The sequence below is a fragment of the Taudactylus pleione genome, unplaced genomic scaffold (assembly GCF_031769625.1).
Source record: "Taudactylus pleione unplaced genomic scaffold, aTauple2 ptg000207l, whole genome shotgun sequence".
NCBI lineage: Eukaryota > Metazoa > Chordata > Amphibia > Anura > Myobatrachidae > Taudactylus > Taudactylus pleione.
Genome location: NW_028284609.1, coordinates 3,907,865 through 3,925,066, shown reverse-complemented (window position 1 = coordinate 3,925,066; position 17,202 = coordinate 3,907,865). Strand labels below are relative to the sequence as shown.

Genomic DNA, 17,202 nt, shown 5'->3' with positions numbered 1-17,202 from the left:
ATTTACATTTGGATGTAAATCAATTTTAAGACACGCCTCTCAGATGTAGCAGTACACGCCCACTTTAACGCGCGCTCATTGGTGTTGCTGTCACTCCCTGAAACACTTTTTCAAAAGTAGGCAAGTATGCTGCAAACTAGAAGCCATGTACACTCCCATTGCTGTGGGTTTTTTAGCCACATTAAGCAATTTTCTGCCAACCCATGGCTAATTGACTTGGTCCTGTGTTATTGCCAAAATGGAATGGAAATTTGAACTGAATGGCTGGGGGACTGTTGGCAGCCTAGGGCCCCATAAGATTGAGTGAATTTGATATTGTGAAATAAATTTTAGTTTTTTTTCTTATTACACCTGCCACCAACTGAGAATGAAATGTTAGGCCACTTAAAAAGTCTATATGATATACCACATTATGCATGTTGCCAATTCACATTATATGCCACACAGTGCATGCTACCAGTTCACATTATATGCACTATATGACTACATCACTATACTAATTCACATTATATGCCACACTGTGCATGCTGCCAATTCACATTATATGCCACAGTGTGCATGCTGCCAATTCACATTATATGCCACACTGTGCATGCTGCCAACTCACATTATATGCCACACTGTGCATGCTACCAACTCACATTATATGCCACACTGTGCATGCCACCAACTCACATTATATGCCACACTATGCATGCTTCCAATTTACATTATATGCCACACTGTGCATGCTGCCAATTCACATTATATGCACTATGTGACTACATCACTACACTAATTCACATTATATGCCACACTGTGCATGCTGCCAATTCACATTATATGCCACAGTGTGCATGCTGCCAACTCACATTAATATGCCACACTGTGCATGCTACCAACTCACATTATATGCCACACTGTGCATGCTGCCAACTCACATTATTTGCCACACAGTGCATGCCGCCAACTCACATTATATGCCACACTGTGCATGCTTCCAATTCACATTATATGCCACACTGTGCATGTTTCCAATTCATATTAAATGACACACTGTGCATGCTTCCAATTCATATTATATGACACACTATACATGCTGCCAATTCATATTATATGACACACTGTGCATGCCGCCAACTCACATTATATGACACACTGTGCATGCTTCCAATTCACATTATATGCCACACTGTGCATGCTTCCAATTCATATTATATGACACACTGTGCATGCTTCCAATTCACATTATATGCCACACTGTGCATGCTTCCAATTCACATTATATGCCACACTGTGCATGCTTCCAATTCATATTATATGACACACTGTGCATGCTTCCAATTCACATTATATGCCACACTGTGCATGCCGCCAATTCATATTATATGACACACTGTGCATGCTTCCAATTCACATTATATGCCACACTGTGCATGCTTCCAATTCACATTATATGCCACACTGTGCATGCTTCCAATTCATATTATATGCCACACTGTGCATGCTTCCAATTCATATTATATGACACACTGTGCATGCTTCCAATTCATATTATATGACACACTGTGCATGCCTCCAATTCATATTATATGCCACACTGTGCATGCCACCAACTCACATTATATGACACACTGTGCATGCTTCCAATTCACATTATATGCCACACTGTGCATGCTTCCAATTCATATTATATGCCACACTGTGCATGCTTCCAATTCATATTATATGCCACACTGTGCATGCTTCCAATTCATATTATATGCCACACTGTGCATGCTTCCAATTCATATTATATGACACACTATACATGCTGCCAATTCACATTATATGCCACACTGTGCATGCTGCCAATTCACATTATATGCCACACTATGCATGCTGCCTATTCTCATTATATGCCACACTGTGCATGCTGCCAATTCACATTATATGCCACACTGTGCATGCTGCCTATTCTCATTATATGCCACACTGTGCATGCTTCCAATTCACATTATATGCCACACTATACATGCTTCCAATTCACATTATATGCCACACTATACATGCTGCCATTTCACAATATATGCCACACTGTGCATGCTACCAATTCACATTATATGCCACACTGTACATGCTGCCAATTCACATTATATGCCACACTATACATGCTGCCAATTCACAATATATGCCACATTGTGCATGCTTCCAATTCACATTATATGCCACACTATACTAGGTCTGAGGCCCGATGGAATTATAATATGTTTATGGACTAAAGACAGGGAAAGGACGGAAGGATTGATTAGTTTTTAATTTATTTATTTTAATGTTTTGATTCTTAAAAAAATGATGATGAATGATCAATCTAGGATCAAGTACTTCAGTTCCTAAAAGACATCTTTGATCTGGAGAATGTTTTTTAATTATTATACAACTAATAGAAATGAGGTGGCCTTGCTCGTGGAGGTGCTGCTAGAACATACAGTATACAGATGTTTACTTTGTACTCAGGGAGGTTGTTAGGGATAATGGAACCAAGACTTGCTGTTTACATCAGAGGAAAGCAGCCTGTAGTTGTCGGCTGAACTAGAACTCCCAGCATCTGTGATGTTTGCTGGGCCTACTGGAAGTTATTTGTCAACAACAGGTGGCATGCTTCAGGTTAACTCAGCCTGCTTTACGCACTGTATGTACCATGTAAATATGTACATATGTGACATATATATATATATATATATATATATATACAACTAATTTTTGTATTAAATGTATTTGCACTTTATTGCACACATCCTGGCAGGAAGATGCTCTGTGCTGCTGCTCATATTTGTCCACCCCATCAACTTGGTGGTTCAGATTTTTTTTTTAAATGAAAGGGGCATACAGGAGATGCTGTCTGTGGCCATTACAATTTCTTAACATTCATAAACTATTAAATTAAAAATTTCAGACAGCAATGCCTCAAACAGCACATATTGCAAAGAAAAGAGGTGCAAGATGGAATTGTCCTTGGGCCCTCCCACCCACTATTATGTTGTATATATGAAACAGGATATTCACATCTTAACAAACCAATCACTTCAGCAACAGGGACTGCCACTTGTGGCTGAAATGATTGGTTTGTTTGGGCCCCCACAAAACAAGCTGCCAACGCGCAGTGGACCTTGGTGGCAATGATTCCATACACAAACTGGCTTTACACTACAACATAGGTAAGAGCAGATGTCGTCATCATCTTCATCATCCCCATCAATGTGTACATCCTCTTCTTCACACATTGTTAATTCGCTAATGCACACTCACACAAAAAAAGCACTTTTATTTTTTTTTACACTGATGAGCACCCGTGAATGAGGCAGCATACAAGCAGACGATCAAATGCGGTCTGGCCGGCAGTGACACCAAACAATAATAGCGCAGCTAAGTTGCTAACGCACACACAAAAAAATATATATATATATATATGTATATATTTTTTTTTTTTTTGTGGATTGATAAAATTAATTTTATTTCACTTTTATTTTTTTTACACTGGGGAAGAGCACCCCTGAACGAGGCAGCAGCCTCTTGATGAACAACACAGACAGCACCCCTTCTTTATGGACAACAAAGCACCCTTGCCGAGTGCGTACAGACCACCTGCAGTGCAGAGTGACAAATACGTGGATGATAAACTGTTTGGCCCGCAGTGTAACCAAACAATAATAGGGCTGCTAACGCACACAAAGAAAAAAGCTATTTTTTTTACACTAGGGGAGAGCACGCCTGATTGACAGAGCACCCTCCTGGACAACACAGCTCCCCTTTATGGACTGAAGCCCTAGCTCCTTGATTGACAGGACATCAACACAGCAGCAGCCCTTATGTATAACAAAGCAGCAGTCCCTTGATTGACAGAACAAGTGACACAGCAGCTGCAGCACCTACTAAAACCCCCCTTTATATACTGCAGCCCCTTTATGGACAACACACCACAGCCTTCAGCCCCAGACCCCGACAGAACAAGTTGGACAACACACTGACGCAGACTGTGAGTTCAGCAAAACGTCTGTTCAGTTCACCATCCACTCCCAGAGTGAAAATGGCACCGATCACTGAGATATTTATAGAATCCAAAACCCACGAGAATCTGACAGCAGGAGGATTTTCCTCGTTTTGAGATCCGAATCAGGCGGGAAAGAAAACCCGAGCCGGTCTTGTATCCGACTCGGAATTGCAATGTTCGCCCGCTCATCTCTAATTATATACCACACTGTGAATGCTGCTAATTCATATTATATGCCACACTGTGAATACTGCCAATTCACTTCATGCCACATAGTGCATATCTCAAGTTCCCATTTTATGCCACATTGTGCATGTCCCCAGTTCACATATTCCACAATATGAATGCCCCAATTCACGTCACACTGTGTATTCCCCCAGTTCACATGATGATACACTGTGTCCTCAATTCAAATTATTTGCCACATTGCCCCACCCCCATAATAATTTTTTACTATAGTGACATAGACAAAGTTATGTGTTATGTCTCTCTGATCGATAAACCACTTTAAAGTTTACATAATTATTAGATATATATTTCATAAATCACTCAAATAAGAGACAACTCCCTTTTGTGTGGATTCACTTTGATATATTAAGCCTTTACATTGTGACATTTGTTTTCATTTTACTATTCTTAGTAGCTGGTCCTAACAACAACATACTCAGCTGCTAGGACCTAGCAATTACAAAAAGCTTTTGTCCTCTTTCATACTGAGAAACACAAATTAAATTGGCAAGAATTCTATATTTGAATGCTTTTAAATATACTAATTATTTTATCCATTTGAGAAGCTACCCTCGGTGGTTGAAATTAAATTATAGATGTAGCCAGTGTACCAATTTAATAAACCTTCATTGTAAGCTTCTCACAGGTGCTAATCTAATCAGTTGGAACAGGAACAGCTCCACATATTGAAATTTATTTGGAACAAATTATCAGCTTCTCTGTAGAATATACAGTATACCACCAACAAGTACAATCACATTTCTTCCTGTTGTGATTATATTATTTTTAAATATCACAACCCAAAGGAAAAACCATTACTATGAAATGTCAGAAGATGTGTGTGCCCCCATTGTATAATGATGAGGGAATGTTGACGACATAATTAGAGTTGCAGAAGTATTCATTTGATTATATATTCAGAGCACTTAAATGAATGAGATAGACCAAAGGAAACTTAACATTGGTAGAACATTTTATTCTCTACTTCTTCCACAGGATACATAGAAGCTGGAAGGGAGAACTACTCAACCTACCCCCACTATTTTATAGTTTTTAATAGAGTGTGCTCTACCTCTCCAATATTAACAACAGTGTTCTCATGCCGCAAACCAACAATTCACTCATACAAAAAGATGTGATTAAACAGAAACATGTTACATCAATAAAATATTATGATGATAGAGAAAGGGTATCATTCAGTGTAAACAAGTTATTAAAATGAGAATTGATTTATAATGTAGTGAACACTTTTACATAAGGAACTTAATTTGCTTAACACTGAAATGCTACAATTCTTTTATATATTTTGTTGAGTCCTATCATATTCCACATCAGTGTATGAAAGTGAAAAGAATTTGTCTAAATATAAATTCTGTATACAAACTATGAAAATAAAAATTGAGGCAAATGGAAGCCCTGCATATATATTGTAATGATTTTGAGTCTAAGGGGTCTATTTACTAAGCAGTGTTAGGAGACCAACTGTCATTTTTCAAACAGCCTGTGAGATCACAGTTAGGAACTGATTGGCTGGCACCTTATCACTTTTCACTCTCTCTCCTAACACTGCTTAGTAAATAGACCCCTAAGAATGAGAATAATTTGTCATCAGCTGTATTTTTTTACAAAAAGTATAACTTTTATTGTGGCAATAGGGGACTTTTCACCTAAATGTATCAAAGTAAATGCACAGTCAATATCCTCATCCTCACCCTCATTAGTGTTAATATCATCATCATCATTACAATATTAGCTCATCCCCACTGGAATCCACTGTTACAGAAGACTCAATACTTAGGTGTAATTGACGGCAAAGGTATTACTCTTAGAATTTGTAGTTAATTTTTATGAACATCAGTTTTTACACATTTTTCAGAAGTATCCTACTACACCAATCACTCACAAGGTTCCCAGCTGTGTTAAACACTCTTTCCAGGTACACACTGGAGGGTGGGCAGCTTAAGTAAACCAAAACTAGTTTGTATAAGGGACTTCAAATTGCCTTTTGTTTCCTCCCAGTATTCAAAGGGACTGTGTGACCTGCTAATTTGTAAATTATCATTAACATAATCCTCCATCATTCTATTGATGCTTACTGTATCAGATTGAGTCATAGTAGAGGTGTCAATAATTTTGGGCAATTCTTTTAAACCTGACCAGATACCATAATGGTGTTATATTCTGGTGCACTGAGTTGACTCATTGTCACGTGTCTCTCTTGGAAAAGGTCAGTTTTTTCCTGCTAGCAGCATTTGCAGGAGAAACTGGTGCTGGAGACATTCTTGTTATGGGCCACTTGAGCTGACAACTTGCTTGCCAGGAGCTCTTGGCATCTCTTAAAATGTATCAGTTGGAAAGAAAGACAGTACATTTGACTTTAACTTAGAATCATGCATGGATGCCAAAATATACTGATCAAATTTACAAGATGTTGCAAACCATTTGGTCTGGTGAAGTGAATAACAAACTTGATTTACAATTCCAACATACTTAGTAGAAAAGCCTAGTTTCTTCTCCTCCTTCTCTAACTGTTTTTCCAGTATTTTAATTAAGAGTAAGAATTGACTCAAACTGGTAGTGTCTGAACCCACTTCATTGGTTATAATTTCAAATTGTTTCAGTAGCTTGAATAAAACCGAGTGTATCCTCCATTATGCTTGGATGTTTTCTTGCTGTTCCTCCAGTTGCTGAAGCCTTTAAAGGGTGGAATTTTATCTGGTCACTATCGCTTGCTTTAATTGGAGGCATGGCAAATTATTCTGTTGTTGCAGCTGCTGAAATCTTCTACATGCAGTTGCCAAATGCCAAAAATGTCCATAAACTTTTTAGGCCACATTCAGCATGTCCTACATGCACCTGTCAGTTTTTAAGAAATTCTGAACAACCAACTTTATTGTGTGTGCAAAACATGTGTTAAAAATCACCCAGTTGTAATGCTCATACAATGTTACTTACATTATTGGAAATGGCAAATCCTGAAGAAAGTCTTAGTGGGGTAAGCCATTTTGCTATCACATTCCTAAGTTTTTTCAACAGATTGACACCATATGCCTCTTAGTGAAGCCGGTGATACAGTGAGTAGCCTGTTTGTAAATGGGCTGGCATTGTGTGTTAGATATTACTGCTGCTGCTGAGGTGATATGCCCACCCAGTAGGCTGTAACAGCTATGTGATCTTTAGTTTGACCAGTACTGCTTGTACATACTATTATTATTATTATTATTATTATTATTATTATTATTATTATTATTATCCTTTATTTATATGGTGCCACAAAGGTTCTGCAGCACCTTACACAGTACGTAAATGAGCACACAAGAAAAACAGTTAATAGTAATACAAAACAATGCAAGACGAGGACATGTTTTATACACATAGCTTAGCTGCATAACACAAGCAGCAGGGCCTCAGCAACCAAATGTTGGGTGCCAATTGGGGAGTTAGGAGTAAATGATACTATAAGTAGGGGTAGGAAGAAGCACACATAACTATAAGAATAACTTTTTTTAATATCCTTGTACAGGTGAGAAATTACTGTTCTGGTAAAATGGAATTGAGATGGAATTTGGTAAGGGGGACACATGAGCTCAACTAATTGTCTAAAACCACATGCATTGATGATGGATATTGGATGCAGATCTAATGCAAACATGCCTTCAGTGATCCACTGTGCAACAGGATGGCAGCTGATATACTTTGTTCCTCTTGCAAATGCTTTTTTCACAGTCAATTGTTATTTGAAATTGCTAGTCTTCTTGGACCCCTTCTGTGATGAAGATTCACCTTCAGCAGCAGCCCTAGCTCGCAAAGATTCTTTTTGGGAATCCTTGATAGGGGAGGAGTTAGTCAGCTTCTGCAAATTGGATGCAGGAGACTACCTCTGATCACTAATTAGGAGGTTGATGATGAAGGTGTTGGTGGAGGAGATTGCATGTGCTGGGATCTATCCATGATGCTGGTAGCTGATGCTGGACTGCTTGTTATTTTATAGGAATGTTCAGATTTTGATAAATAATTTGCATGAACTTGCTGCAAATGACATAACAAGTAGGAGATGTTTAGATAGTTAAGGTCTTTACCTCTACTTACTTTGGCCTCACAAATGGTACTAATGTCTTGACAATTGTCAAGATTTGGGTAAAAATAATTTTACATGAAAGTGGTGACTTTTTAAGTCTTATGCCCTGGCATGATAATGGCCTTCTTCATATCACTGGCAAGAACTGCTGCCACTGGTGGCTGATGTACTTTGATACAAACAACAACATCCTCCTGCATTTTATCAATTTCTTCTTGTCCAACACATTCATTATCAACATCCTCATTACTGTTACACAAATATCTCTCTCATCCTGTTGCACTTCCACAGTAGCAGCTTCAATTTCTATGTCATCATTACGTTTAATACTACTCATTCTCAAATTTACAGAGGGTTTAGAGATGGTGGAAAAAGGCTACTTTAGGATTACAGTGTCAGAATCAGAAATGTGAGACTCAAACACAGCACTCTTTGACCCTAGTGTTCTTTTTATGCACTAATTTGCCTGTTTTAAAGGTCACATATCTAGATTCAGAGCAAGGTGTTGCATGTGAGGTTACAGAAGATGTCTGACTGTGTAAGGCTCTGGCTTTTGCTATAGGCATTCTAATGCATGAAACAGCAGCAGCAGGACAACGACTTGCAAAGAAAGTACATGGCCTAAACCTTTCCTTGACACTGCGTATGGTGTATGGCATGTTGGAACTGTTACATTTTTCATCAGTAAATTTGCCCTTTATAGCTAGAGGTGATGTTTTCTTTATGATTTTGAAATTCTGTTTAGATTTGAGGTGCCTTTTACACCTTCTTTCCCTTTGATCTCCTTTAGTAGATGATGAAGTACTATGAGTGGCAGCACTAGTACTGGGTTTATCCTGCTCTATCGACTGATCAATGATTGCTTTTATTTTTTAAACCAGGACAGGAGTAAGGTTACTGTAGTTGAACTTAACTTCCACCACACCAAATGAATGCACAATGAGATAGGGAAAGGAGGGAATGTTACCTTTACAATGCAGTTTTATTGAAAGTCTGGAGATTTTTGTTGACACCAAAAAAAATAAATAAAGTGCTTTGTTTTTTTCTTATTTATTTTAGGGGTGCAGCTGCCACAGACATGTCTAGTCTGCACACAGCAATATATGTAGCCTTTAGGAAACACACACACTTTAAACAAAAATACTATTTTAATTGAATTATTAAAAAAGCCTTGAAATGGTTTTTAAACACCAGCAGAAAAATTGTATTTATTATTTATTTTTGGTGTACAGCTGTCACAGACATGTCTAGTCTACACATATCCACTAAACACAGTAATATACGCTGCCTTTAGGAAACACACACTCTTGAAGAAAATATACTATTTTAATTGAATTATTATAAAAGCGCTAAAACACTATTCAAAAACCAGCAAAAAGATCTTTCAAATTTATTTTTGGAGTGCAACTGTCACAGATACATCTAGTTTACACACACCCGCTAAGCACACTAATATATGCTGCCTTTCGGAAACAGATTGCAGTTGCTACTACAGTATTTTTAAAAGACATACAGTAAGTACCATGTTTGTTTGCACTGCAGTGAACTGGCATAAAATTGAGTATGTCTGATACATACACAGTGAGAAATATGCCTCCTGCTAGTCACCCTTCCAACATACACCCCATCTGCATTATCTACTACTATAACTCTCTCTATCCTTCTGACGGCATCCTAATTGTATTTTGTAAGACCAACCAAAGCTCACACCCTCTCCCTAGAGTATGCTGTGTGAAGTGTGTGTCCTAACGAAAGGGTGGATGCCCTGAAACGTTGACCGTGATGGAATAAAATGCTCTTGGTATGTGACATCATTGCTGGAGCCTTTTTGAGTGCTGTGTCGCCTTTTGGATGGAATATATTGTTTTGACACCTAAACACCTGGTCCAGAAGTACTAAGGACAGTGCAGAGTGGCAGCAGTTTTGGGACTGTATATATATATATATATATATATATATATATATATATATTATTTGAATAGCCATCACTCCATTGCTGTGCACAAACACATCTGCATTAGGTGGCTTCCTCCTGGTTACCCAGTAGGGTACCCTTAGAAATCCCAAAAGAGGAGGCGGCACTCAGACAACTTGGTACAATAACGACCACAGGAGCCTTTAATAGGTCAACATTTTAGAACTTTACTCCTGATGAAAGAACATAAAGTTCTGAAACGTTGACCTATTACAGGCTCCCATGGTCATTATTGTACCAAGTCATCTGAGTGCCGCTTCTACTTTTGGAATAAGGCTCCATTTGCCATTCTATGCATTCAATAGAACACAGTTTGTAACTTCCAGTTGCACATTTGTGGAAGAGCATTTTCTTACTATTCAAACAGAGCATTCCCACAGATGCAGTATGTGACATCATGTACTTATCTTTGCACAAATGCCTCATTTGTACAGAAAGCACATGGATCTGCACACCAAGATAGCGATGACTGCATAGGTTGCTGTAGTTAGAATTTTGTAATGGGAGCATCTTGAGGTTTCAGGCATTCATAGCTAATTGTGAGCTGGGTACACTCATGCACCCACATGGAAAAGCAACATTTTGCAGGAGGATATTTTAATGAGAATGAAGCGGAGAAGGGGAAGATAACAGGAGTGTTCCAGAGGTTAATGTGAGGAGAGTTCACAGATGTCTGCTCCATTCTGCGCTTGCCACTTTTTTCCTATAAGTATACATATTGACTACTGACAATATTAAGTAGCAGGAGCAATAGAGTGTATGCCAGATGTCGGGGAACCCACAAAACCCCATGAACAGTGACTCCTACCCACACTGATTTCTCAGTTTTGAAGTCAAGTGTTAATTAAATAAATGAAGTATAGATCAGAATGAATGCAAACAATACAGAGAATATCTTTGCCTGCCCGCACAGAGATGCAGCGGCACATGTTGTGCGCTCCCCTCTCCCCTGCCGGCCCTCCCAGTGGCCCTGCTACTGTACAGGACTCGGCGCTGACGCTGAGCCCTACTTGTGTCTATGCCTTAGCTGCACCAGCGGGAGCAGTCGTGGCCGGAACTCTGGCTGGACACTCTGCAGGTCATCGCCACATGTCCCCGGCGGGTGGCCTGCCCCCCGAGTAGTTGCTCGGCCCCTTGTTTCTCTGCAGGGAGCATATGGTCTCCAACCCCAGTGCGCTGGACCCTGCCTTGCAACGTGTCTGGGGCCCATTTTAGATAGCGGTGGCCATCTTGGATCCCACTCCTATAGTGGGATCCGGTGTTTTAGGTTTCCTCAAAGCCCCCCTTATGCTGGTGCCCCCTTTTTAAGTGACACAGGGGCCTAGACCCTCCCCCTGCTCCAAGTCCCTTGGGGGACACCCCCTATCAGCCCATAGCCCTTTCTACTCCTGGCCAGGTTGTTTTTACATATCCTCCCTGGGGCCAGGCTTCCTTCAGCCCTGATGTTGCCCCTCCCCCTATACTTCCCCCTATCCCTTTGGCTCATCTTTCCCCTTCTTTTTCTCAATGTATTTCACATTTCCCCCCTTTCTTGGTCCCCACCCTTCTGCGCCAGCCTTGGCCCATGTCAGGTTGTGCCCCCCCTCCACCTGAAGTTTTTCTGTAGTGCCCTCCCACTCTCTGCAGCCCCCCCTCCTTCCTTTGAGTTCCTTTCCCCAACACTCTGCCCAACACTCCTGTTTCTGTCTCGGCTGCTCACCTTTCTCCTTCAGTTACAGGTATGCCGGACTCAGCTGTGGTTCCTCAAGATGATGCAGTAGTTTGTGTGGCTGCTGTTCCAGTGCGCATTAAGAGGGCCCTGGATTATAAGATGGTGGCTCCTCCGCATGAAGTTGCAGATGACATGGTTCCCATGCCTTCTGGTGGTGGTGAGTATGGATTGCTTGATTTTTCTTACACTGACTCTGTTACAATTCTCACTTGTCTAGTTCCCCTGAGCATCTGCGCAAGTTTATTAGGTGGCTTGCGCGATGGTTGTCCGAAAGTCAGGTGCTAGGGTCAGGGGATAAACTGCTTCACAGACTGTGGAGCCTAAGATGGGGGTGGACTGTGGGTCTGATTCAGAGCCAGACGCTATTTGCAGTTGTTCGTTCAGAAAAAAGGGGTGGCTATTCAAATGAACCGTTCGCTCATTGCGGTCTGTTCACGCCTCTATGTCTGAACGAGCGAACAAAACTTGCGGTCGTAATTTTGAAAAATACGCCCCCTGGCCGCTCGCATCATACGTCATGTCCGCTATTTATTAGATTAATCAAGGACATCGAACAGCGTATGAACTGCTCGCTATTCTTGGTTTTTCCTACCTCAATCATGCGAGCAGTTCTGACTATAAAACAACCAAGTGACGTGGTCAATGACGCTGCTGTATTAATTATGCACACCCTTAAAACGCCCGTTTTGACCTTTAAGCATGCCTGCGTTCTGATTTCCACTCCCCGTTTTCAAGCACCTTCCCCTGTTACCACCCACATACGCCTCCTCCTGTCACTCAAAATAGCAGGCATTCGCTATTTAGTGAACAATCGATTTTCAGCTGCACTGACTGGTTCGCGCATGCGTATTACAATCCGTACGCATGCGCAGATGAGCGAACATCGCTCATAATGAACGAGCGGCCGCTTACGAGCGGCTCTGAATGAGGGCCTCTGTACATTGTGCCAATTCAGCGGTCCTTTAGGGTTTGTGCAAGAGTGTGCTTGAGAACATTTGCATAGGTATATATGTGATTTTTTTATCACTTTCCATTTGAAGTACATGGGTTTGGTGCTGGCTAGGACACCAAGTGATGTAGGGGAGGAAGCATATTGTAGTTTACTTCATGGCATCTTTGTCTTTGTGACTTGCTATCTTTTAGGCACGTACTTAGAAACATGCGAACTTGTTTAACTACTTATATTTGGTTCCTGATATGTTCACCCGGTACAATGGGGTTGCAGGTGGGAAGTATAATTCGCATTTATTGCGGATTATGCCCCTAGGAGTGCATTTCATAGAAGTGTGTCTTGTGGTTTCACGTGGTATGAGTGTGGGGATAGTCCCATGGCGCTAGTTAGGCTAGTCACACATTGGTTTGAGATGAGCTGTCCGAATGGTTGTAATGGTACTCTGAAAGTGTGTTTCCCCCTCTTTTTCTCACAAGTTAGAACCATAGTAACATAGAATTGTACGGCATATTAGAACCACTTGGCCCATCTAGTCTGCCCCATTTTTACACATATTGTTACCTCAACCGTTATTGATCCTTACTTCTTCTGATGGATATCCATGTCTCTCCCATGCATATTTAAATTGCTCTACTGTCTTAGCCTCTACCATCTCTGATGGGAGGCTATTCCACTTGTACACTACCCTTGGGTGGGTACCTGGTTGGTTGTGATTTACCATTAGGGGTCGCTTAATGTTAGGACGCCCTGCAATTTACATTCTGTCAGCGGGTCCCTGGGGGTGTTGTAGGTTGCTGTGGGCACTGAGTTTTGTTGGGTAGGTTGAAGGGCCCATTTTCCTTTGCCCCTCCCTACAGGATCTGTTATTTCTTCTTTGTGGGGGTCACCTTTATAGACCCCAGGGTGGTATTTCCTTATTCAATATTTACCTTGACCCGACGGCTTTTCTGTTAATTATGCCATACCAGAGCCGGCCTGCAGAGTGGTTTTCTCAGCTGTTTGTTGAGGTCTTGTGGCTGATTTGTAGTTTTTGTTCAGGTATTTTGTTTACTAGGATAGTTATTGTATCGGTATTCTGGTTGTTGCCTTTCCATCCGCATGCATGCACTATAAGGGTTCTTTGGGATGTGGTTTATTTGTTGATAACGGTTTCCTACTGCACCTATTTTGAGAAATTCACTTCCCCTTACACTTGGGCATTTCCACTGGCATTGCCGGGCCCATGTTAAACATTATTTATACCACATTTCTCTGTATAGGGCCAGGGGGGAGCTATGTCTGTGCTACCTCCTCTTTTTGGTTTTCGGGTATTCTGGTTGTGCATAATAAAACAAAGATTTTCTATATATTCTTGTTTTATCGGAGCATTTAGATAGATGTGGTTGCTAGTTGCTGTCATTTGCTGCGGGAAACATGGTTGAATTTTTGTCTCCTTTGCCAGTGGTTTTGTAGGCGTATAGGTTTAAGCTGCGCACAGTGCAGTCATTACAAGGTTCATTTATTGTGCTGGCCATTTCATCCCTCTGGGCAGTTTGTTGGTATGCAGTTGTTAGGGGCTGAGTTCGGTTCGAGGAAGCCGTATCATCATGTGCGGTTGCTTGTGGTGCGGATGACCTCCGCACTTGGTTCAGGTCTCTAGTTCAATTTAGTAGCTTCCGCGGTTGCCTTCATATCCGGTCACTATTTCTAAGTTAAAGCTTTTGCCAAGGCTGCTGGCTTGTCGCATACGGCAACTTTTTTGATGGTTGCTGACATGTAGCACCCTGGCCGCTGGAACGACATGCTGAAGCACTTTTTGGTTTGTTGCCATTGTTTCCAATTGTTTGTGGTGTTTGACCTTCAGAGCGGTCATTTAAGTTATCAGCGGGGGGGGTTTCTGGTGTGACTCTCTGGACTTGGTGTGCCATTAGCAATCAGATTGTTCCCTCTCCTCTGGCTTTTCGGCTGTTGAGGCTGTTAGTTTGCATTGTCTGAGGGACGATGTCTATGCTGCATTTTGCGTATGCTTTGTCTCGCTTTATTTTTCCAGTTTCTTATATGCTGCAGTGGGGTTGCCTTGCCCTTGGTATGGCATATTGTCAGGATGGTGCATAGGGCATTTGCGCTGGCATCTCTGCAGACTTATTTAGTGGCCGGGTGGGACTCTGAGGCCTTCAGTGCGCAGGGTTCTCAGGGGTGTGGGTCTTCAAGGGTCATGTTTTTGTCATTTTGTATGAGGGTATTACCATTGTGGTCACTTTATGGCTTCTGTGGTTGCAGCGCTGATGGAAATCTCCTTCTCTTGTTAGTTAAGGGTCTTTAATCTTTCTGGCTATTCGAGGCCCTTTAAGTTTGTCATAGGGGTTTTTCCCGTAGGTGCTAGCTCCCACAGACCCTTTGACTTGCAGCTTTAAGGTTAGTTGCTTGGGTTAGGTCTAGGTGGCATATGTCGATTTGATAGTTGACCTTTTCAGTTTGGTCTTTCATTTGCAATTTGGTTATGTTCGGGTTAGTGCAATTGTAGTGTACAGCAAGACTTTGTTTTCCTTGGGTTCATTGCAGAGAGCAAATAAAGGGATTCCCAGCCTCTGTAAAGTAAGCTATCTGCCCCTTCCTAATCTGTCAACCTGGAAAACCTAAGCCTGCATGACCTGCTGAAGCCTTGAACAAAGTGTATTGAAACAATGAACCCGTCGGGCCCAGTGGTAAGTATATGCCATTTTAATTCCTATCTTCATTTTAGTTTAATGATGTTCTTCAGTGAAGTTTAGCCGAGTTGGGGTTTAGATGGTGTTTTTAATGTACCTTGGTAGGTGGAGGTTCTCTGCTTACAAATTTTAGGTGCGCAGCAATAAGCTTTAGTAGCACTTCCTGTGTCAACCCAAAAATGTTGCTTACCTGCCAGTTATAGAATGGCTAGCATTCGATAAGTGGGGGTGTGAAGGGATTTTTTAATTTTTCCTCCCGGGACCATTATCTGGCCCACCTTGGTTCACGGGGATGGATTTTTAGTTTTTCCTCTTCACTCGGGTTACATGCTTTCCCCATTGGCATACCTGCTAGTTAGTTGCTGTGTTTTTCAATTTTGTTGTTTGCGGCTTGGTTTGGTGGCTCACAGTTAGGTGGTTCTTTCCTTACAGTGGAAGATTCTGGAGATGAGCGGGTTTGGTTAGTTGGCCATTCCTATATTTTCTGGGCAAATCGACATGATTTGGCTAGACGTGCCATTTTGTTGCTAAGCAGTAGGCAAGTGGCCTGCTGTGTGCATCCTTGAAGGGTCTGTTGGTTAAGTAGACCGTGAATTGGGGGATGCCTGATTGGTTGGTCCTGCTTGTTGGTGGGAATGATCTTTGGGCCTGATTCAGAAGCACTCACAAGTGGCTGTCCGCTCGCAAGTGGGTCGATGTTGTGCTCTGCGCATGCGCACGACGGCGGGAGCTCCGTCGTGCGCATGCGCCAGACGCGATGAGCGAAGGACTTTCCTTCGCTCGTTGTGTCTGATCAAAGGGGGTGTGCTGTCAATGTTGATTGACAGCAAGCCCCCTTTGGTGGGCGTGCCGGGGGCGTGCCTCCCTGATGGGAGCGTTCCCACGGGAACGCCTCCCGTCAGAAGCCGGCCCACTGACATCACTAGTGATGTCAGTGGGAGTGATTTTGGCTCTGATAGAGCCAAAATCACTCCGGGGCTTGCGGTTGAAAACCTCAACCGCAGGCTCCGGCTCGCAGTTTCGATGGTCGTGATGGTCACGACCATCGCGGCCATCAAACTGCACGCTCGTACAGGCTGTGGGTGGTGACCCACAGCTATACGAGCGTCCAGGAGGACGTTCCATTTATATGGAGGGCGGCCCTCATTCAGAGCGTGCGCTCTGCTCAGAGCGTACGGCTCTGAATGAGGGCCTTTGTCAGTTAGGGTGTGGAGCTGATTGTTTGGTTGAGGGGGCTGGTGGATGTGGTACGTTTGTTGTGGCCGAATGTGCGCATTGTATGGTCTGAAATAGTGCATTATCTTGTGTGGCGTGGTGCACGGGATCATCCAGCCTGGGACAAAGCAAGGTGTTATGTTAATATGGCTGTGAATGAGCATGTTTTGTCTTTGGGTGGCTTGGTAGTTAGGCATGGCTTTTGGGGCTCGGATTTGGACAGATTTTTCATCCAGACGGGGTGCATTTTAACTAGAGATGAGCGGGTTCAGTTTACAGAGAGATCCAAACCCACTTGAATTTAGCATAACCGAGTCGGATCCAAGCAGGCTCGGATGTTCCAGCCG

General features: G+C 42.0%; 1 protein-coding gene across 2 annotated transcripts in view; it reads right to left on the bottom strand.

Annotated features, from left to right (window-relative positions):
* Positions 1–17,202, bottom strand: part of TAFA2 (TAFA chemokine like family member 2) — a 351,512-nt gene that overhangs the window by 192,531 nt on the left and 141,779 nt on the right. The window lies entirely within an intron of this gene.